This window comes from Phascolarctos cinereus, unplaced genomic scaffold, assembly GCF_003287225.1.
Source record: "Phascolarctos cinereus isolate Bilbo 61053 unplaced genomic scaffold, phaCin_HiC Scaffold_2;HRSCAF=192, whole genome shotgun sequence".
NCBI lineage: Eukaryota > Metazoa > Chordata > Mammalia > Diprotodontia > Phascolarctidae > Phascolarctos > Phascolarctos cinereus.
The window spans coordinates 288,710,957-288,734,578 of record NW_027555625.1 but is presented as its reverse complement, the minus strand read 5'-3'; the positions used below and the strand labels follow the sequence as shown (position 1 = coordinate 288,734,578).

General features: G+C 39.3%; 1 protein-coding gene and 1 pseudogene across 2 annotated transcripts in view; one reads left to right on the top strand and one right to left on the bottom strand.

The window, feature by feature from the left end:
• The window catches only part of ZNF536 (zinc finger protein 536), a 318,653-nt gene that overhangs the window by 88,896 nt on the left and 206,135 nt on the right, over positions 1 to 23,622 (bottom strand). The gene's annotated exons all lie outside the window — the stretch shown is intronic.
• Positions 89 to 187, top strand: LOC144456030 (U6 spliceosomal RNA; annotated as a pseudogene).

The following is a 23,622-nucleotide window of genomic DNA, read 5'->3' as shown; positions in this document are numbered from 1 at the left end:
TATGTAGGTTTAGAAATCAACTCCACAAGTATAGGATAGGGGTGATCTGGCTAGACAACAATTAATGTGAAAAAGACTTGGGTGGTGATTACTTTACAAGAACATATGCTAAAACTGAATGAAACAGAGATCAGCATAGCCCCTGGGCAAGGATGACGAACCAATTTGTAAAATGATCTGTTTTTAACTTTGCTAAATCTACCTTTCATGACATTTCCAAGATCTATAGGTACTTGACCCCTAACCTATGTATTGAAAGAGAGTGTACACACCAGGTTTCCCTGTGTCCTTTCTAGCTCTCAATTTTGATGCCTGCCATTTGGAATTTATTGACCACACAAGAGTGGACCTAGGCAGCTACAGTGGCCATCTCATGAATGTCTCTGTATGAACAAAGAATAAAATGAATCTTCTCTGGTAAAGAAAGGGGGGAAAAACCTAGTTATTTTCTAGGGTTACAAACTCAAAATGAATTAATAGTGTGACCTGGTCAGCAAAACTCTATGTCAATCTTAAGTGAGTAGATAGAGAACTGAGCCTAAAATCAGGAAGACACGAGTTCAAATCCAACTTCAAATTTACTAACTGGACATGTCACTCTGCCTGCCTCAGTTTCCTTATCTGTAAAATGGGAGGAATAATAGTACCTACTTCCTAGGGGAAGGAGATAGTGTTTGTAAAGCACTTGGTACATATGTGCCTAGGGCAGCTAGATAACACAATGGATAGAGCTCCAGGACTGGGGTCAGGAAGACCTGAATTCAAATCCAACCTTGGACACTTACTAGCTGTGCGACCTTAGTCAAGTCACTTAACTGCTTGCTTTAGTTTCTTCATCTGCCGAATGAGCTGGAGAAGAAAACCGCTCCAGGATCTTTGCCCAGAAAACCCCAAATGGGGTCACAAAAAGTTGGACATGATTGAAAAATGGCTGAACAACAATGTATGTGCCTAACAAATAGTAAGCTGTATATAAACATTTTATTATATAATTTTACATAATTAATAAATAATATATGGCATATATTATATAATATATAGCAAGTTTATATAGTTCACTGTTATTATTATTATTTTTATTATTATGGACAGTGTCCAGAATGAGGAAGGTGATGGGCCTGTTCTCTTACCTCATCGGACCACATCTGGAATATTGTGTTCAGTTCTGGGTGCCACATTTTAGAAAGAACATTTATAAGATGCAGTATGTCCAGAGAAGGGCAGCTAGGAGGGCAAAGTGACTTGAAAACCCATCATACATCACCAAGGAGTTTGATCCGTATCATTAATCATCAGAAACAAATTCTCACTGGCCTTCTCTGAGTACGTAATCACAACTTGGCAATATCTTCTGGATACCAGGTCCCTCTGCCGCAACAGCAGATCAGTCAAATTATTGACTACTGTGTCCATTTTCACTATTTCAAAATGGGGGACCTGTGTGTTCCCAAGTTCCAATTTTAATGATTCTAGATGTTAAATAAGAAGCTAAAAATCTGAATCTAAAGAATTAGCTTCACTGCCAAAAATATGGCTCTGTAGAATATACCACAGTGCTTAGCATAGTGATTGGCACATAATACAAGCTTAGTAAATGTTTATTGATTGATTGACTGACAGATCATTCATAAAACAGACATTGGATAAAGTCCACTATGAACTGCAACCATGCCTGTAGGAAAGCAGTAGAAATTACAGCTATGGTTGAGGATATATAGTAGAGCTCTCTATGAGCTACAGGTAAAAGAGCCAAATGGAAGGCCAAGAGCCTATCATTTTCTCTAGGTCACAGAGAAAAAAATGAAAAACAATGAAATCCTTCTTCTTTCATTCCATTTTTCTTGGGGGATAGGGCAGGGAGTGGTAGAGGGGAAGCTGAAGGGAGCTGGACCAACAATTTCTTTGGTATGGAAAACTACCCGGAAGAAGTTCCCTCTGCCAATGTTCACCTCCTCTGGAATTTGTGACCTTAGATAGTTTCTGTGGTAGTGGAATGCTAAGTACCCTGGCCAGGGTTACCCAGTCAGCATTTATCAGAGAAAAGACTTGAACCCAGTTCTTCCTAACTCTAAGGCTTAGCTTCCTATGCACTACACCAAGCTGTCAAATACACAGCCCAGACAGCTCAGGACACTCTCCAGTGTTGTCTGAACCAGATTAAAATGTCATTTGGAAATATTAACAAAATAAGTAAAAATACAACAAAACACAGATAACATTACATTTTAAAACTAAGTCAGTGTGCCACCGCAGAGATCCTTAGGTAAGTGATTCTATTTGTGTTTGATATTACTGCTCAATGCTGCTGCATCTCAAATTCCATGCAAGTATATTGCATTTAAAGCAGGAAGGTCATCTCAGAGGTCATCTAGACCCACTCCCTAACTTTAGAGAGGACACTAAGGACTACTATAGAATCATAGCACTAGAATTGGAAAGACCCTCAGAGTCCAACTCCCTTATTTTACAGATGAGGAAACCGAGGCCTATGGGAGTTATGATTTGCCTGAGATTAAACATATAGGAAGGAACAGAGCCAGGACTGAAATTGTGGTCCTTGGCCTCTCAATCCAGTATTCTTTCTACTCTAGGCACTATTCTTTTTCTTCCCTTAGATACTCAGAGCCAGGAAAAACATAATGACAAACAATAATAAAACTCCAAACCCTTTTTTGTGAGAGGTAGGGTCAAACACTGGAAAGGGTGCTAGATTTGGTGTTAGAAGGCCTGGATTCAAATCTTGGTTCTGCCCCATGTTACTTTAAACAAGTCATTTAACTCTTCTGGCTTCACTTACCTCATCTGCAAATTGAAAGTGTTGAAATAAATGGCCCCTAATCCTTTTCAACTGCAAACCTATGATCCTATAATCATCCTTATACAGTAGGCTTTACAAATGTCCCTGACAAGGGGAGTAAGTGACAAGAAGTACTTGACTGTCCCTTAAAAAGTGCAATAACTGGGATGTTACAATAGCTTTCCTTTTTGTAGTTTGAATGCTCATCTTCGTTAAAAGCAATATATTTTCATATTAAATTACAGTTAATAAAGTACTGCATGGTCATTTTCTTATTTGATTATCAAAAGCTCTGTGAAAAGTACTGTCGATGGAACAGTTATGATTATGCCCATTTTACAGATGACAAGGCTAAGACTGCAAAGAGATTGAAGCCTAGGCCTCTGGAGTCCTAGTATAATGCTCTTTGCACTGTGCCACAACATCCTAACGCACACACACACACACACACACACACACACACACACACACACACACTAAATAAAGTGAATAAAGTGGTGTTTTTTGGATCCACTTAAAACTTTCTTATCCTACAGACTCTGGAAAGCCATGTATCTGTTGCTATGACCTTTCTTTTCCCTTTCCATTTCTCAAGTTCACAATCATTACTTTGATTTTTTACAGTCTCTGATTCCTTTCTCTCTGAGCCAAGGCCAGGTCCCTCCTTCCAACACATCTTCTGGAGTCTTTGAAAACCTGCTTTTCCGTGAGTTTCTGCTCTGCAGATTTTAACTCGTTGGGCCACTTCTTCTTGGCCAAAGGGGACAATGAGCATCCCACCTTTGCCGTGCCCATTTTGGGAGGGCTGCTATACAGATCATTCCATTGGAATGTTTGGATAATGATAAGTAATGATAAAACCACAGTGATGATTAATAAAAATGATCCGCTCTCATATTCTCTGATTGTAAATATCAACTTTAATTAATAATAATCAATGTTAGCAGTAAGAAAAAGTCCTAACTACTTGAATGCACCACATTTGGGGCATTGTAGGATATTCTTCATTAGCAATATAACCAGGGCTTAACCCCCTGAGGACTAATTTACTGTGCAGGGCTCAGATTTAATAGGAACTGGAACACTGGTAGTCTATCTCTCTTAAAAATTCAATTCAATTCAATTCAACTCAGTTCAAATTAATTCAGTTTATAAGAACTCAAAGATCATAGACTTAGAAAAGTTCTTAACTTTTTTTGTGTAATGGATCCCTTTGGCAGTCTGGTGAGGCCCTTTTCACAATGTTTTTAAATGCATAAAATACATAGGATCATAAAGAAATCTCATCAAGAAAAAATAAAGTTATCTTTTTTTTTTAAGTCACAGACCCCAGATTAAAAATCTCTGAAGGTTGAGAGCTAGAAGTGACATTGTTGTTATTCAGTTGTGTCTCACTCTTTGTAACTTCATGGACCATAATGTCCAGGTTTTCTTGGCAAAGATACTGGATTGGTTTGCCATTTCCTTCTCCAGTGGATTAAGGCAAGCAGAGGTTAAGTGACTTGCCCAGGGTCACATGGCTAGTGTCTGAGGCCAAAGGTCTTTCTGACCTCATTCCCACAGCACTATCCACTGTGCCACCTAGCTGCCTCCAAGAAGGGACCTTGGAGGTCATCAATTCTAACTCCCTCATTTTATACATAGAGAAACTAAGCCTTAGAAAAATTAAGTGACTTGTTCAAGGTCACACAAATATTAAAAAGCACAGCCAGAATTAGAACTCAGATGCCTTGACTCTAAATTTAGCAATCTTTTGACTGCATTGCACTTCCTGAACAAGTGCCTATTAATTTACTACATTGCAGGGACTGTGCTAGATGCAGGGGATGAGTAGGCAAAAGTGATAATAATTCTTGCCCTCAAGGAGCTTATATTCTACTCAAGGTAAACAATAAGCATACAGACAAGTAAATATGAAATACATGCAAAGGAATTTCAGGGGAAGAAGTGCTAAGAATTGTGGGGAATCAGGAAAGGTCTTTTGTAGAGGGTGGTGTTCGAGTCGGGTCGTTATGCAACACTGACGCTGAAGAGAATGAATTACTCTTCCAGAAGAATCTAGAAGGAACATGATCTAGAATCAGGTAGCCAAGCACAATACGGGCAGTATGTCAGTTCTGGAGTCAGAAAGTTTGGGTTGGAAACTCCCTCACCAATTTACAAGCTGTGAGAAAAGCACCGAATCTCTCTCTGAGCCTCAGCCTCCTGCGTAAAATGGAGACAATGGTGCTTGTGCCACTGATCTTCCAAGTGCAGTGGTGTGGACCAAATAAGGCAGCAGAGACCTGCCAGTACTTTATAAAATCTATGTGTTATATATAAGCTATAATTGTTGTTATTATTATCTTATTCCATAAGATAAAGGTTCATTTTTTAAATGAAGTATAAGAATAATGGGCAATATGGTAGTTGTATAGTTGGATGGGGTACTCGCATGGGCGAGATCATTGCTTCATTGAAGTATTCAAGATAAAGGCACAGTGAATGAATGAATGAACACAGGACAATTATGGGGAGATGGGGCACTCTGAGAATCCTTTCTGAATACAACTAGCAGGCAAATTTTCCTATCTAAAAACCTTCATTCCAGTTCACAGGGGTTTGGAGCCTGGACCTTAAAGATCATATAATCCAACCCCCTCCATTTACAGATGAAGAAACTGAGGCCCTGAGAGGTTAAGGAATTGGCTCAAGGCTATACAATTTCAGTAACTCTCCATTAGGATAAAGTCCAAATTCCTGTGTCTGGCATTCAAGGCTCCCTCTGCAATATGGCCCCAACCTACCTTTCCAGGCTTATCTCCCACTGCTTCCCTACAGGAACCCTTACTGCCAGCCAGAAATTAACAAGAAAAACTCTTATTGTTGGGCTAAGCAACTCATGGATCTAGGGACTCAAATCCCCTAATCTGTGTTTAAAGATTAACCATCTGTGGAAATTTAGAAAAGAGGCCCATTCCAACAGATAACAGACCTTCTCTTCTTGTTACTGCTACCCTTCAGCTTATCAGAAATAGTCTACTCTTCCTGTGCAGAGGTCTTCATGACACTCTTAGAGTAAGGAGGACCTTATGCTATACTCCCAATCACTAGCAAAGAATTCCATCACATAAGAGAAAAAAATTTACTCTCTATTATCAGTAGTAATGGCACAGTTTAATAGTTCTGTTGGGTATTTGCAAGTAATCAGTCTGGGATAATACCCAACCAAAACATGATGGGAAGATATAATGCTTTAATTCAGAATGGGAAAGACTGTCCTCAGATCTATCATTCATTCATTCATTCATTTATTCATTTTTTATAATTTTTTTCAATAAAATATTTCACTCAACAAATATTTATTATTACTACCCAGGCCTCTACTAGACTATGCAGTAGAGCATATTAAATATGCAGACATGGTCCCTGAATTCAAGGAGGTGACAGTTTCATTAAACAGTTAAGGAAAAATTCAGACAGTATGTAAAATTTGCCAGCATAAGAAGTACAGATAACCTGGGGCTCAGAGGAGAGTGAGATCACACTTCATTGGAGCAATAAAAGGGTGGAGGGAGAGGGTCTTCCTGAAGAAAGTGAAATTACGGGGCAGGTAGGTGCTGCAGTGGATAGAGCACTGGCCCTGGATTCAGGAGGTCCTGAGTTCAAATTTGGCCTCAGACACATAACACTCAGTAGCTGTGTGACTCTGGGTAAGTCACTTAACCCCATTGCCTAGCCAAAAAAAAAAAACAGAAGAAGAAGAAGAAGAAGAAGAAGAAGAAGAAGAAGAAGAAGAAGAAGAAGAAGAAGAAGAAGAAGAAGAAGAAGAAGAAGAAGAAGAAGAAGAAGAAGAAGAAGAAAAGTGAAATTACCTGGGCCATGAAGGAAGGATAAAATATGGATAGTCATTGTGCAGTCAGGGGAGGGTACTCCAATGCAACAACTTTACATTGGTGCAATAGTAAGACAAAGAACTCAAAGATGCTGGCTGGGTTACATAGCTAAAGGATGAACATTCCTAAAAGATACATGTGTCCTATGTCACATTTCTATATTATATCACTATAGCTAGGGTGTGCTGGTAAATGTTTAACAACTAGCTCTCCAGAAAAACAAAATGTATGCAGGACACACTTTCAAGTTTAATCTCCGTTATTAACATTTTCTCCAACACTTTCTTAAGTCTAAACAATACAAAAAAAAATTCAGTCAAGCCATGATTTGTAACATTTGCCAATTTCAAAAGTGTAAATGCTAACACTGAAAATTTAACATCCAATTCTGTTGAGATGGTTTGAGCTGGCTCCAGCACAAGCTTGACTATAGCAGAGATTTTCCTACACGGAAGAAATCTTCAATCACAGATAAACCTGACACTTATTAATTTTTTTTTTGCAATAAGTACTAAACTTCATTACTCATTTCTAGATCATACACCATGTTTACATAATCTTTTTTCAGCTACCAAAGTCGTGCAGCAATATCTACTGGCAGGCGTAGCAGTGTGATACCAGCAAGTATTTATGGCTAGCAACGTTACAAGCTGACAAAGTAATGTAATTAAATAGATCTGATTCTCTGTTGTTCTTTTCATCAGGTACTCCTGGAAAGCTATGTCAAAATTTGCATTCAAGATGCTGACCAATAATGTACATTTTAACTTACCATGGCAAATAAAACTCCACACCATATGGCTGATTAGAAATACTCTTTCCTTTTCTAAACAGCTGGGTGAATAACAACAAGGAAAAGACAGTTTGCAGCTGTACACGGTTATCATCACTTTGATACTGCTTAAAGGAATCTAAGTCTTCCACAGGTATGCACCTGAGATTAGAAGCAAAGAATCTTCCTCACTCAATATGAGAAAATAGCTATGGGAGTTAACAATATCTTATACAGGTGTCATCATTACGGTACTCCTAAATTTTACCTAGAATAAATGACTCATTTTGCATTTTGTAACCAAATTTTTCAAAGGTCTTTTGGGGAGAAGGTATTACTCTACAGAAGGAAAGAAATTCTAAGTTAGGATGTATACAGGCAAATATTTTTATTATGGAGTTGCCTCTGTTTTCGCCTAAGTGCCCCCAATTTCCCTATCCATTCTACCTCCATCCAGGAGGACCTGCCAAGACAGAGCTCTAGATGCCCCTATTTATTTCTTCTAAGCTCCCAGCAGACACATCAGCTGCACTGGCTCTAATCGATTCAGGCACATGTATTTCTCTGGAAGTCCTCCTCCAGAGCTGGCTTTAAAACCTGAAGTATTCTAAGATTTTGCCTTTTACCATCGAGTCTTACTCAGCATTTTTGGCTTTTCTCTTCCTGTAGTAAAAGGGGGTATAAGCAGAGCGTTGGGTACAATCTTCAAATAGACAATTCTGTCCAGATTTATTTGAGAAGATGCTTGATTTATGCTGTATGGCTGAGGAAGTTGCTATTTCAAGTAGTTGGAGAAAAGAGACATTTGAGGGTACATTCCCTCTCTTGCACATTCTCCCCTCCTCTCACTCTTTCTCCAAGCTAACCACTCACCTGGGAGAAGGAGGTGGGTGGTAGTCTGAAATGGAAACATTTTTTTCAAAACACTAATTTCACTTTAAGTCATTTGTTGTTAGATGCTTTTATTGTTCTTTCTTTTAATTTATTTCCCTGGAGACTGGTGGGTGCTGTTAAATTTGGTGGCTATTTCTCTATAAGCTAAATATTGTGTTTCTGTTTATAGGAGGAAGGAAGGAAGGAAGGAAGGAAGGAAGGAAGGAAGGAAGGAAGGAAGGAAGGAAGGAAGGAAGGAAGGAAGGAAGGAAGGAAGGAAGGAAGGAAGGAAGGAGAGGGAAAGAAAAAGAAAGAGAGAAAGGATAGAGAAAAGAAGGAAGGTAGGAAGGAAAGCAGTCATGAAGGAAGGCAGACAGAGAGGAAGGAAGGAAGGAAGGAAGGAAGGAAGGAAGGAAGGAAGGAAGGAAGGAAGGAAGGAAGGAAGGAAGGAAGGAAGGAAGGAAGGAAGGAAGGAAGGAAGGAAGGAAGGAAGGAAGGAAAGAAGGAAGGGGAATAAGGAAGCAGAAGCAACATACTGCTGCCTTGTATTTTCCATTTCATGGCCTACAACATGGACTTCAGGGTGGCTTCCCTTCCTTCTCTGATATTCAGTTCAGGTGGGCCAGAGTGGTTTGAATGAAACTCTCTATCTCCAGTACAGTTTTTGCAGGCAAGATGGGCTGGAAGTTTGAGCTCTGAACACGGACTGATTCTGTCTCTGTAGGTGTAATTGTAGAAAAAGAACACTAGGACTTGGAATGGACACATACTCCAATGCTTCTGATTCACTAATTAAAAACTGTAATCTCTTTCTGGACCTACACCATCAGCCAAGAGATGTCAGTCCCTGAAAATGAAAAAGGAGTGCATACTGAGCACACTTTTTGTGGCTTTCCTCCCATGGCAAGCAGAGTTGTTTCGCTTTCATCAGTTCACAAATAGATGTGTAGACTTTTGATATAGCAAATGCTTCAGTCTAGTCCTGGACTTTCCCTCAACAAATTCATTTTTACATGGAGAGTTTTTACTCATTGAATAAGGAGATCTTGGTCTAGAATAATGTCAACTACATCTTTATTAATGGTGAACATCAAAGATTTGGGGAAGGACTTTGAGGGATAGCTATAGGCAGCTATTCCTCTACATCTGCTCATTGGAAAGTAGTCCAAGCCTAGAGTCTCTCTGCCCAACCCATTTTCTAGGTACTCAGATCTGTGAAAAAACATCCACGTGTGGCCCAAGAGAACATCTTACTATCCTGGAAGAATGAATGAGACTGGCTTCAATGCTTAGAGGACAGGATGAACAGATGATCTTAACAGAAAAATTCTAATCAGGAAGCTTCCCTTTCTTTGTTTCTTACCAAGCTTGTTGATGTTGTAGAGATCAAATATCGATCATTTATCAAATATGGTCATAGTTCTAGAGCTGGAAGGGACCTCAGAGGCCATGTGGTTTCACCTCATCCTTTATTCTTTTCTGGGCAGCCACTTCTGGCTCTGAACTGCTTTCTCTCTCCACTCCCTACATTTCAGCTTCCTTGAGGACAGGGCTGTCTTCCTTCTTGCTTGTGTTTCTATGTTCAATACTAAATCTATGATGCTAGGGAAAATTTAATGGAAGGAAAAATTCACATCACGGATAAGGTCTACACAACCATGTTGGCTGTTTTTCAGGTAATTCTACCTCTTCCACAAAATCTTCCCCGACAACTCTAGCCCAATTGATCTTTCCTTTCTCTTAACCCTTATGGTAAAAAAGCAAGTTTTCCCAACATGTAAAAGTTTATTAATATTGTATTGAAGGGTTTCCCCCATACTTGTTTCATACATATGTGTCTTATTTCATCAGCTCTATTGTCAGCTCCTCCAGATCAGAGAATGTGACATTTTTTCCTACCTACTCCCCTAGGCTGGGCATGAGCCAGGCAACACAGTAGGCGCTTAATAAAGACTTGTTGATTTCACATGCTTTTGAAGGACCAAGAAAAATATCATAAAAGGAGAACAGCCTGACTCAACTGTAAATAGACAGAAATCCAACACACCCAAAGCATAAATGTTACCACCCAGGACCTCTGAGGAGGCTAACTTCTGCCAAGGGACAAGATGAGGGCTGTGCTCGGACTGTTCTGGGAACTCACATTAATGCTTGCACACAGAAATCATCTTTTCACTGTGCCAAGTTCCAAACCCAAAACACACAATCGTTGCCCCTGGATTTGTTGGGGAGCAGCAGTGAAGTGGAGGTTGACTCCCATGCAATGACAAACCCAATAAGCCCAGGAACTGTTTGGAATAAGATGGGTTATTTTAAACACACACACACACACACACACACACACACACACACACACACACACAACCTGTACACTTCCAAAGCACCAACTCCACCAACACTTCCCCCACCAGCTTGGAAAAGAGCACATTGCATGATAACAAGGACAAGACTGGCATAAAGAGTGGGCAAGGCGGTACTCCTTTCAAGATTCCATTATTGTTGGATAGAATGGCTCAGCTTTTTTAACCTTCCTAGGCCATCTCCAAACCCAGGAGAGTTGGCTTATCTGTTCTACTCACCAAATCTTTGTCATTCTTAGTCTGTGTTGCTTTGGGAAAGGTTTAACTTACTCCTAAGAGGGAGGTATGCTCCTAATAACTTTGCTTTTCTGTTTACCTACTCTGTGTGTGTGTGTGTGTGTGTGTGTGTGTGTGTGTGTGTATACTTAATCGCATATACCTCATTATTTACATGTTATCTCCTCTAGTAGAATGTAAACTCACTGAGGGTAGGAACTATTTTTGCCTTTTATTGTATCCCCAACACTTGGCATTATGACACATTAGTCAGTCCTTAATACATGAGTCCTTAACCTGGGGGCTATGCATTTGTTTTGGGTTTATTTTTATAAATATGTTTTAGTAATTCAATATAAGTGGAGTTTTTTGTGATCCTATGTATTATTCATTTAAAAAAATTTTATCGTGAGAAGCGGTTCACAGATATTTTACCAGATTGCCAATGGAGTTCAAGTCACAAAAAAGGCTATGAATTTCTGGTTAATAAATATGTGCCAACTAGCTGATCGGCCAGTGGACTATAATCCAAATAAGGCAATACTCTTAATTTCCTTCAGCCACTAAATGGCCCTCTCTTCTCTCCTAGATGGAGCCTACAGATAAAATTCAATGTATAAAGAGAGCAGAGAGAGGCCAGCATGTGAAATTCTACTGGAAGAAAACAGGTCTAATGTCACCAACCTTTTCAGTCTTCTCTAGTCAGTCTATCCATTAATTTTTGCCCCCATAAAACAGAATAACATAATGGAAAAGGTTAAAAATAGTTTCCTCACCATGATTTTACTCAGCTCTTTTTCTGTTTGAAAATATAGGGGACTAGGTATATTTGCCCAGCCAGGCAAATAGGATAAGACCTGAGAACTAAACTGAGTTTTTACCATAAATTAAATGACAGTCAAGGTGATAGGCAGCTAGGTGGTGCAGTTGATTGAGCACCAGACTTGGAGTCACTAAGACTTGAGTTCAAATCCAGCCTAAGACACTAATTAGCTGTGTGACCCTGGGCAAGTCATGTAACTTCTATCTGCCTTAGTTTTCTCATCTGTAAAATGGAAATAAAAATATCAACTACCTCCCAGGGTCATTGTGAGGATCAAACAAGAAAACACTTTGTAAATTTTAAAGCATTATATAAATGCTAGCTATTTCTACTAATAACATCATTCTTTTTATTACTATTATGATAGAAGAGAATAATTCAATGAGGAGTTAAAAAAATAAGTATTATTTTAATCTCCTAGACATTTACTGTCCTCTATGAGCAGCCTGATTAAAGAGATCTTCATAGAATGGTTGAGAGGTGACCAAGGTATGGGCAACCTAGCTTAGGTGAAGTGTTTGCTTCATCACCATTGGCTGACTGAAGTATGAATAGCCTGGCTGAATGGAAGAGTTTCATAGTCACTGTATGAGATCTGACTGAGCAGAGACGTAGCTGTCCACTTCAGAGGAAAGGCTTACTATCTACATTAGACCCTACCCTTTCCCCCTTCTCCTCCTAGATGGAAGATGGAATAGCAATTGTCCTGGAAGACAAGATCTTAGCTGAAGACTATAGCTGAAAAACAGTGGGAGAATGAAAGAACAGGCTGAAGGAGCAAGCTGAAAGAGAGCTCAAAGAGATGCCATTCTCCCTTCAAGGGGAGAGGCTTCTTAACCACAGCACCTTCCTCTTCTCCTAACCCATCCCCTTCCCCTAGTGGATGATGGAGGTGGCCAAAAGAGCTAACAGAATGTATTCTTCTTCTGTAAGGGAAATGGTCACCAATAACAGCATCCCTAGTGGATGCTGGGCAAGATATTAGGTAACCCAAAAGATAGTTAGATAACTGAAGATTAACTTGAGCAGAGATTGGGGAACGACTAAGATGCAGCACCCAGCAGGAAGCATACGCCAAATGGTAACCAGTGTAATGACAGAAGATGTCAGGAGCTCTACAATATCAGAAGCATGAATTACCTTCTTTCTACGGATGTACTGGCCATAAGTAGTCCCCACATGTGTATAGCCCACAAGTTATCTTTATACAGATTCATTCTTTCCATTGATATTATGTGTAATTTTTTTTTTTGGAGTATGAAGTCAAGGTTTATGAAGGGAATGTTCTGCTATAACTTTAATTACTATGCTATTTCATAAAAACTTTTGCTTTGAAATAAGCGTATCCCCTGTGCTGACTAGTAAAAGAAGGACACATCTATTGGGGCTCAAGAGCTATGATCTCTAGGTAAGAAGATTCTGAACTAGAACGTTGGCTTTTCTGAGATCCCACAAGGAAGGGGCCCCGACTACATTTTAACGTAAAAGTCAACATTGTCAGGTTTCTAATATCCTAGGATAAGGCTCTAATGCTTCCATCATGATGCAGATGGAATCTGCCTGCCACATGTGACCTGGACTATGACACACACTGAAACTAACTGTTTGGAAGAACTGGTCTAGTGGAGGGTGCCTTTGGGTGTTTAAAGAGCCCTTGCTATCCAGGAGGCTCTCGAGGAAAAAGATGCAGCCATTACCTGGAGGAATATGGTCCTATTAATTGTGGGTCCTTTTCTCTCTCTCCTCTTTGGTCATGATCTTCTTTCTTCATATATTCTCTCCCTAAAGGTCACTAGGAACTTGCCGTAGCTATTCTACCAAGGCATACGATCAAGTAAGTGACATTGCTTGAAATATTAACTAAGAAAAGAAAACATCCTCAAATCATCTAGTGGCACCAGCTTTGAGCAGAAGCATCGTGGAGCTGATATGTGGACTCATTGCTCTTTAATGGGATTTCCAAGAAACCTTTCATCAAATTCATGGCTGCCACTAACCTGTTATACTGTTCCTTCTCTGACATTTTTCTCCTTAAAAAGCTATTCCCCAGCTTTATGAAATGGCTGGCAGAAGATGGATTAACATTTATGGAAAGTAAAGGAATACCACTCTCTCATCACAAAAGAGGTGGTCAAGAAAAGCCACTTGGTCCTAACTTGGTCGTTGACTTTGCTAGGTGAGCTCTTTACCTCCAGATGAGTTCAGCACATGCTGTGGTTGTATTTTGGGGTCAATCACACTATAGTCACACTACTGTAGTATGAATATATATATATATTTTTTTTTTCTTATTCTCTCTTTTTTATCCTAAGTCAAATATTCCTTGCCATGTTTCTACATTCAGGTTTATAGATTTCCATGCCTTCTTCACAATGTAATTTCTTCTCATTTGCTATTCCTTACTTCTTTTTTAACATACCCTTCAATTGTAATATCCTATTAGATAATAAATTCCTGAGATATCTGAACTATAGTACTTTTTTCTTTATATCCCCAGCCACTGAACACAGCCCTTTGCATATAGTAGGCATTTAATAAATTCTGGAATTGAAATGAATGACCTGTAGCTCTGCTAAATTTCCCATCCCTAATTCGATTTAATTGAAACAGAAGTCCTACTGAACAAAGAATCCCAATATCTCAGAATTGGAAGGGACTGCAGAGGTCATCTTAGTCCAACACCTACTGGAAGCATGAATTTCTCTCTAAGGTTTATCTTCTTCTAGTGATGACCAGGGTGGAAAACAAACCCTGTATGAAAGGAGTTTTCCAAACTATTCTGAATTGAAGATGTCTTTAAGCAGCAAACCTGACCAAAAAACCAGAGGATTGGAATGCTAAAGGTCACCATCCTCTCTTCATGCAGGGAGGTCCATTTGCCCTATAGGGATCCTTGAAGAATCAATGATGACAAAATAAATATTAGAGTCTCAATGTCCTTGGAAAAGTAAATCTTAGAAGAGTCAGTCTACTTGCTGACACAGCCCTTGTGTGCGGTTGAAAATTTTTTTGCTTGTTTGTTTTATAAGAAAAAAATAAGGTGGACTTTATCCTTCTCTGAGAAGTCTTCCTAAGATCCCACTAGCATTTATCTTGTACTTTCTAAATGTGTCAAGTCTTTCTAATTCCCTTTTCTGGGTCTGTTCCCCACATTTTGCTCCCTTCTGCAGTTTACAAAGTACTGAGTTAGAATGCTTCAAGAAAAATATCACTCATATTGAGTTGTTAGAGACTTGGTGTGGAAAACCTCATTTTTCAGTGGCATTTGTATTTTAAAAGGGGAGACTGGAATGGAGGTACACTGGAAACTTACATAAATATAATTATACAATGTTCTACAAGGAAATGAAGATTAATTTAAATAATTGGAGGTATGCATTGCTCATGATTAGGCCATACCAATATAACAAATATGATGATGTGACCTGAATTAATTTACTGTAACAATCAAAATACCTCTGCCAAAGAGGATACTTTAGAGAACTAGATGAAATAAAATTCATTTGGAAGAACAAAAGTTCTATGCTTTCAAAGAAAATAATGGGGGAAAAGTAGGAAGAAAAGGAAAATGGAACTTCTTGTCTCTGAGTTGTATTGTCAGTAATCATCAGAAATATTTATTAACTGGTTTAAAAGCAGAAAAGTAGAGCAGTGGAACAGATTAAATAAGGAAGAAGCAAAAACAATAAAACGCAACACCAATGTTTAATAAACTGGAGAACATAAATTACTTGAAGAAGAACTATTTATTTGATTGACAAAAACTTCTGGGAAAACTAAAATGCTGTTTGGTAGAAATTAGGTTTACCCCCAAAATACTGTACCATATACTACAATAAAAGTAAAATGTATATACCATTTAAATATAAAAGGTCATACTATGAAAACATTACAAGAAAATGATATCAAGTGCCTTCTTCAATTATGGCTGGGGGAAAATTCTTAACCAAACAAGGGATATAAACAACCATAAAATGTAAAACATCCTTGCTCCAACTACAGAGTGTTTGGCTTCAAATCCCACTTCTAACACTAAACATATGACCTTGGGCAAGTCAGTCTTCTGGGGACACAATTTCCTCAACTGTAAATGAGAGACTTGAACTAGATAGTCTCAGCCATTCCTTCTAGATTTTTGATTTCTATGATTTTTGATCCTATGATCCTAATCTCAAATGTATGCAAGTTTAAAAATTCTGTTATAAACAAAACCAATACAGCTAATAAAAAAAGAGAAAGCATCAAATAGATGAAATTTCTGCAACAACAAAGAATCCTCCAATTGTAAGTGATTAAAAGAAAAGAGTCCACAAAAGAATAATCACAAACTAATAATAATTACTGAAAATTTGCTCCAAATTATTAATAATAAGAAAAATGAAAATCAGAATAACTCTGAGGTTTTACCTCAAGCCCACCTTAAGCCTCTCTTGGAAAAGATGATAGACAATGGCAATAAGTAAGGTTGAAGGGGTTGCAAAAAAAAGATGGGAACACTTGTATACTGTTGGTGGAGCTGCTGATTGGTCTGGCAACTTGGAATTATGATTTTTAAAAGTATACAAAAGATCCATGCCTTTTGAACTAGAGCTCCCATTGAAAAGGGTATATTCCAAAAATGTCAATGATAAAAAGAAAGGTACCATTCACACAAAAATGTCTGCAGTATAATTTTTATAGTAGCAAGGAAGTATAAACAAAGTAGATATTCATTGACTGAGGAATACTAGTGTATGAAAAAAAAAAGATGAATATGAAGAATTCAGATAAGCCTGGGAAAACTTACATGAACTCGATAGAAAATGAAACAAGCGTAACCAGGAAAACAATATAGCCAATGACTACAGCAATATAAATGTAAAGATTTTTTTTTTATAAAAAGCAAATAGGACAGTGTGTAATTATAATGACCAAGTTCGACTCCTGAAAAAAGTTGAGAAAATGCACACCTTTTCTTTACAGAGGTGGGGACTTTGGGTATAGAATATTGAATATTCTGTCAGATAGAATTGATTTGTTAGTTATGTTTGCTGAACTGATTTATTTTCTCTTTATTTTTTATTCTTTGCTGTAATGGATGGCTTGCTGGGTAGGGAAAGATACATGTGTGTATACACACACACACACACACACATACACACATACATATGTATTTATGTATGAAACCAAAAGATACCATCGAAATGGTATTTTAATTTAAGAGCAGGATCAGATGATCAAATGTTTAAACCAAAGGAGTGAATCTCTAATAGTAGAAATAAAGAAGTGTGGCATTTGGTGAAATGACAAATATTTTTAAATAGGGGATACTTCTGACTCTCCTCAAGTATCCACATGAGTAGTGACTGGAACATGGTACAACAGAAACGTCACTGAATTTGGAGTCAGAGGACCTGAGGCCAACTTGTACCTCCACAAGTTAAAATATCTGTTGAAAAATTTACTTACAAACACTGGTGTGCTAGTAAAAGTTTAACAAACAACTCTCAGGGGGAAAAAAGAAAAAGTACAAACAACACATTTTTAAGTTTAATTTGCATTATTAACACTTTCTCCTTCACTTTTTAAAGTCTAGAAGATCACCAAAACAGTAAATCAAGCCCCAGTTTGTAGAGTTTGCTGGTTTCCAAAGTATTAAATCTTCACACTGAAAATTTAACCATTAGCTTTCACGAGCCACTTTGAGCTGGCTTCAACATATCTCTGATATGACTAGGTAGTTGGAGCATAGGAAGTCTTTTTTTTTTTCTTTTTCTAAACTATAGGAAGGGCAAGTTTTCCCAGAAATAACCAGGAAAAGAAAGAGTGAGTCACTAGTCTTTTTCCCTGGTCAATATCCCTATGAAAAATCTATTTCCTCATCCCTCCTGATAAGCCCTGTGCTATAGGGTTGGGAGTGGCATAGAGTTGAGAGAAGGGGGATAGATGTCAGATTGAGAAACCATTCTCCCTCCTACAACAGTTCAGAGTTCTTGAAGGGATGGTATAACAAGAGAAAGGCTCCCATACATCCACTACCTATTCCAACTCTCCAAACACTGGAACGAAGTTCTAGTGAATCTCTAGTTACTACACAGATATTACCTGCCATGTATCTGAACACAGGGGCACATAAAACCACACCCACACCCATCCACACACACACACCCCATTGTTGGATGCTGCTGACCATATGGGCAATTTGAATCCATTCACCATTCCCCAATGTGACAACTCTGATCTGGCCAGGTCCCCTCCCTCCCTCTAGACTGTCCTTAGAGTACATCTTCAGTAGGGCCAGTGAGAGGGACAGCCAGATGAATCTAATGCATTTGCAAGTCGTAGCATCATCTCCCTGATGTCATGGTTCTCTCTGAGAACAAAGGACAAGCAACAACCTGTGAGTAGTAGTAGCTGCCCCACTGGGGACCCACTTGGCCAGTTACAGTCGGGCAATGCAGTTCCTTCCTTTCTTACTTCTTTCCTTCCTTCTTTCCTTCCTCCTTCTTCCCTCCCTCCCAGCCTATGTTTTTTTTTTTCTGGGAAAATCAGCAAAGCTTTACCACCATTTAATTATGAATAGTTTACAAGTGACTCTTGCATATTAGTCTTCATACAAAATCCATTTAAGTATACAAATCAAGTTACCAGTGTATGTTACAGCACCACATCCCATCAGCCATGGGCACAGACAATTCCCTGCTCCACCAGAGATGGGCTTAATCCATTTTCTTTTTCTTTCTTTCTTTCTTTCTTTCTTTTTTTTTTTTTGGTGAGGCAACTGGGGGTAAGTGACTTGCCCAGAGTCATGCAACTAGTCAGTGTTATGTGTCTGAGGCTGTATTTGAACTCAGGTCCTCCTGACTCCAGGGCCAGTGTTCTATCCACTGTGTCACCTAGCTACCTCCATCCATTTTCATGGGAAACCAAAGTTTGCCCAAGCAATACCCAGATGTGAAGAGTGTGAGGATGGAAGGAAAGGCACCATGGGATTAAAATTCACACCAGAGAGTTGCAGTTGTAAGTCTCAATATGGTGTTCATATCAAATACCCCGCCAAAAACTTGCCCTACCAAATGAGTCAGAGAAAATCTTTTGACCTCACTGGCAATAAAGCATTCACTACAAGTAACCTCCCCTGCCAGATGTCTTCATATATTAGGAAAAAGTATTTTCCTGGAAGAAATATTCAAACTCCTCAGTTTGAGGGATTGCCCATTGGTTGGAGAAAAATCTGGGAAGATTTCTATGAACTGATGCAGAATGAAGTGGGCAGACCCAGATTAATCTACAAATAACCACAATATTGGAAAGAAAATCAACTGTCAAAGATTAGGGACTCTTATTAGGAATTTATTAAGAACCCAAATCACTCTGGCTCTCATTGATTGGCCAACAACAGGTCTTAGCCCAAGCCTCACTTTAGACTCTGATGGTTCAGTGTGAGTATAACATAGGAATTGTCTCTGTTTTGGCCAGAAATACTGAGGGTCTTCCCCTCTCAGATTGACGTTTTTTCCTGATTAGGTAAAAGAGGCCATTCTTTGCCTCATTTTTTACCTAGCCTTAATCACTGAATAGACACTGCCTCAGTCAAATTGAGACCTGGAACAGACCCTAACTTAAAAAGGCCGAGGTTTCCCACTGCATCAGGGCCATCTCTAGTCATCCTGTTCTATATCTTGACACTGGACCCAGATGGCTCCAGAGGAGAGAGTGAGGCTGGTGACTTTGCACAGCCCTGCCTCACTTAAATCCAATCACTTGCAAGTCATGGCCTCATCTTCCTGATGTCATGGTCCTCTTCAACAAACAACAAGGACAGACCAGAGAGCTGTGCTTGGTTCAACCATTGGTGCTCTGAGGCAAAACAACAAAGAAATCACCAATCACTGATCTGGAAAGCTTCCCAGATTATACATCTGCCCTTCTAATTTACACTTCAGAGGATGATGCTGACCAGGGAGGAGGATTAGAGACTTATTCTCTCTTTTCCTCTTTATCTCTCTGTGGGGGACTCTTCCCTCCCACCCCTGTCTTTTCTAGAAAAGAAAAAAAAATGAGAGTTTTTGGTGAAATAGCTGTAAGTAAAATTTCCAAGATAAAACTCCTGGTTTTCAGATATCTACTTCTGAATATGTTAGTCTTCTTCCTTCTACACTCCAAATACTGGCTGTGTCTGTCAGTGTGGGCTAAAACAGGCAACCCTTTGGACAGAGCAGCTGCCCCATGGAATCTACCTATGTTTTGGTTGTTTCCTGTCAATGATATTTTCTTTATAGGATATCTAACAATTACAAGGAGCCAGTGAAGCTTCATAGAAAGAATGGCTTCAGTTTAACAGATTGTCCTTTGGTGGAGAGGGAAGGAATTTCTTTAGGTCCAATATGGAAATAGAACGTTAGTCAGTATAGGATGGAGCTAAGCATAGCATAGCTAGAATATTCATAACTGGCAGAGAGACAGGGTGGTGTTATAGAAAGGGAACTGGTTTTCTAGCAGGGAGAAACTGAGTTCAAGATCTTGCCTCTCATATATACTGGTCATGTGACCCTAAGCAAATCAGTTAATCACTTAGTGCTATCTGTAGGAACACTGGTTGTGGAGCAGGTACCAACCTGGATTGGTGGAGGGAGCTTCCTCATCCTGGAGTTCCCTATAGCAGTGAAATCAAAGTCTAGGCCAACGTCCTAAATGGCTTCTGACTGATGCAGAGTTAGTGAGTAGGAGTGGGGAAGAAGAGCAAAGAGGATGGGGAGAACCCCCTTCTTCTTCATCTCTTGGTGGGGTTTAACCCCACCACCCTACTTCCAAGGGGCTATGAGCTACTCCCGACCATCCCTCCTGTTTTTTCCTACTACCAACCCACCTCTTTTCTCATAGCACTCACAGCACAGATGGGCAGGAAGAGATGATAAGTTTAGAGGGAGGACTGAAATCAAGAGTAGTGAAAAGGGAATATCCCAGCTCATTTTGAAAGCCTCACAAAATCAGAGAATGTCACAGCTGGCAAAGACCTTGGATATCATCTAGTTCTAGGCCCTCATTTTATAAGGGAAAGATTTAAGGCTCATTGTGGTAGAGAAAGTTATTTTTTCTACTTCAACTCTCGGGCAGTGCATGTTATTCTTGCTCCCGATCATATTCTCGGAGCCTCTTGGGGTCCATCCAACAAGACATATATTGAAAGGCCATATGTCTCCTAAATCTACTGCTCTATAGAGCACTTCTTAAACTGTGGGTTACAACTCCACTCCACCCACAGTTTAAGAAGCGCTGTAGGGCTCCCCAGTGGAAAAAAAGTTTAAGAAGCACTGAGCTAGAATAATAGGCTGTATATTCCAGTTGTGGGACACCTCCTTTCTGTTTGGTTTCTTTCCTATGGACATCTTCTCTGAACAAAGTCAGTTCTAATGAAATGAAAGTTTTTTAAATATTGAATTTCATATATGCCCAAACTTAAAATACATGGTATGTATACTCCTCCAGGAGGAGGCTTCTGACAAAAACTCCACCAGTGAAAATGGGAGAAGGAACCATGTGAAGATTAACAGGAAATTATATTGGGTTAAGGGAATTCCTGTACCCAAACAACTTTCTTTTGTCTTTGGTAAAGCTATGGTTGAAAGAATTTGCCTGTCTCTGTCATTATGTGTCCTTTTGCATAAAGGCCCACATGATAAATTTCCCTTTGACTTAAGTTCCCCTGGAATGATCTATTTCTGCAGATAAATTTGTATGCTTTTCTTTTGTCAAGAAATAAAAGCCATACAACCCAAAGTGCTTCCCTTTTTCACCCTAGCTGCCAAAAATATTAGACCCAAACGCATTGTCCCAGTGCACTAATCTTATCTACTGGGTGCCTGAAAGCATCTACTACTTCTTCTTTCCAATGGTCTCTATTCTGTTTTATCCTTAAATCTTGCACTGTGTTTTTATATGTAAATTGCTTCAAGCTCTATCAGAAGTAAGAGAGATATAAACTTTCAATAAATTTGCATTTAACTCATGTCCCTAGCTCCCAAATAGCACGCATCAATCATTTACCTATTTATATCAAGTTAAAAAAAATTGAGAGATAATAATTGCCTTGTCACAGAGCTTTGTCTTCACCAAAACATGGAAGAACTAAATAAAATATTTCTTTTCCAATTTCTCAAGCCCTTCTATGGGCTCTGGAAGGGTTAATAGTATATATTACATAATTTAAAATGTACTGTTGCAGACAAGCATTAGCAGAGTTGTGGTTGTACCATTGTGAAGTGGCTTAAAGGGCATCAGCCAATCAAGCAAAGGGAACACGGGCCGAGTCCTAGTTTCTGATGAAGGAGACTCAGGAAGTGTGAACAAGATCGACAGCCAAGAAATCAAGACACAGAGGAGCCAGTAGAAGTGGAGAGCTGGAGTGGGGATGGCTCATTTGGAATGTCCAGTGAGTGTACTCTGGGTGGCAGGCTGTTCTTATGTCCAAACATGTCCCGATTCATCAGCACCTTCAGCAATTCTCAGCATCACTGCTAGCAGTAAGGTCCTGATTTGTCTTGCATTGTTTGCTAGTGGCACCTCTTGTCCAAGACTTATCTTCCCAATTAGCCTATTGGCTCAAGGGCAAAAACTCTCTTTTCTCTTATCTCCCCCATGGTAGCTAACATAGCAGTGGGAACACAGTAAGTGACTAGTAAAGTCTGGATGGCTGATTGATATGGTACACTTCACCTATTCTGGTCTTCTCCCTAGAATGAGATGAGCCTCCAGGGTACTAGGGCTAGGCTAGCCCTGCACAGGAAAAATGGAAGGAGCAGAAATGGTTTACATGGAAAAGATAGCTAGCGACCACTTCATATGACTTCGAAGATAATAATGTCCCCAGAAGACTTTCCATAGTAAGATGTATAAAAAGCTCAGGGGTGCTGATGAGAGCATCTGGACACCTCTAAGACTGTGATAAATGCCTTTTGGCATGGCATAGATGCAAGGACAGAACTAAGAAATTTCCAGAGGATCTAGTTGCATTTCCAAATAAGTATATTTCAACTAAATGAGTGGCATGGACACAACATGTTGCTAGATTGTCTCACCCAAAGAGGATGCTGTAGAGCAGATGAGGAAAGAATTAGCCACTATATTAAGGCATGGGGATTATGAATTGGTTACTCTGCTTAATTCATTCAGTCATTCCTATATTGCTTAGACTTTGGTGGTGGGCGGGCAGCAAGGTCAAAATGAATCAACTGTGTGACATGAGAACCAAAAAAAAGCTAATGGGATTTGGGGCTTCATTAATAGAGGTGAAATGTCCAGAACAATGGAGGTAATACTCATGCGGTCCTCTGTCCTGATCAGACCACATGTGAAGTTCCACATGGGAGCCACATTTTAAGGATATTGGCAAGGTGTGCAGAAAATAGTAATCAGGATGAAGACAAGCTTGGAAGACAGGCATAAGGAAAGTATCTTTCCATCTAAAAACAATAAAACAGCAAAAGAAACTGGGAATGTTTAGTCTGAAGTGGGAGAGTGGGTAGGTATGATAGCTATCTTCAAATATCTGAAGAGCTATCATATAGAAGAAGAGTTTAGACTTGCCTTGCTTGGTGCTAGGGGACAAATCTAAAAGAAATGGGTAGAAGTTACAAAGGGGGCATTTCTCAATGTAAAACAGAAATAAAAGTAACACACACACACAACACACACACCACACACACACACACACACATATATATATTCTAACCATTAGTTAGCACAGTGGATAGATTACTAGGCCTGGAGTCAGGATGACTTGAGTTCAAATCCAACCTCAGGGCACTTACTAGCTGTGTGACTCTGGGCAAGTCACTTAACCCTGTTTGCCTCAGTTTTCTCATCTGCAGAATAAACTGGAGAAAGAAATGGCAAATCACTCCAGTATCTTTGCCAAGAAAATCTTA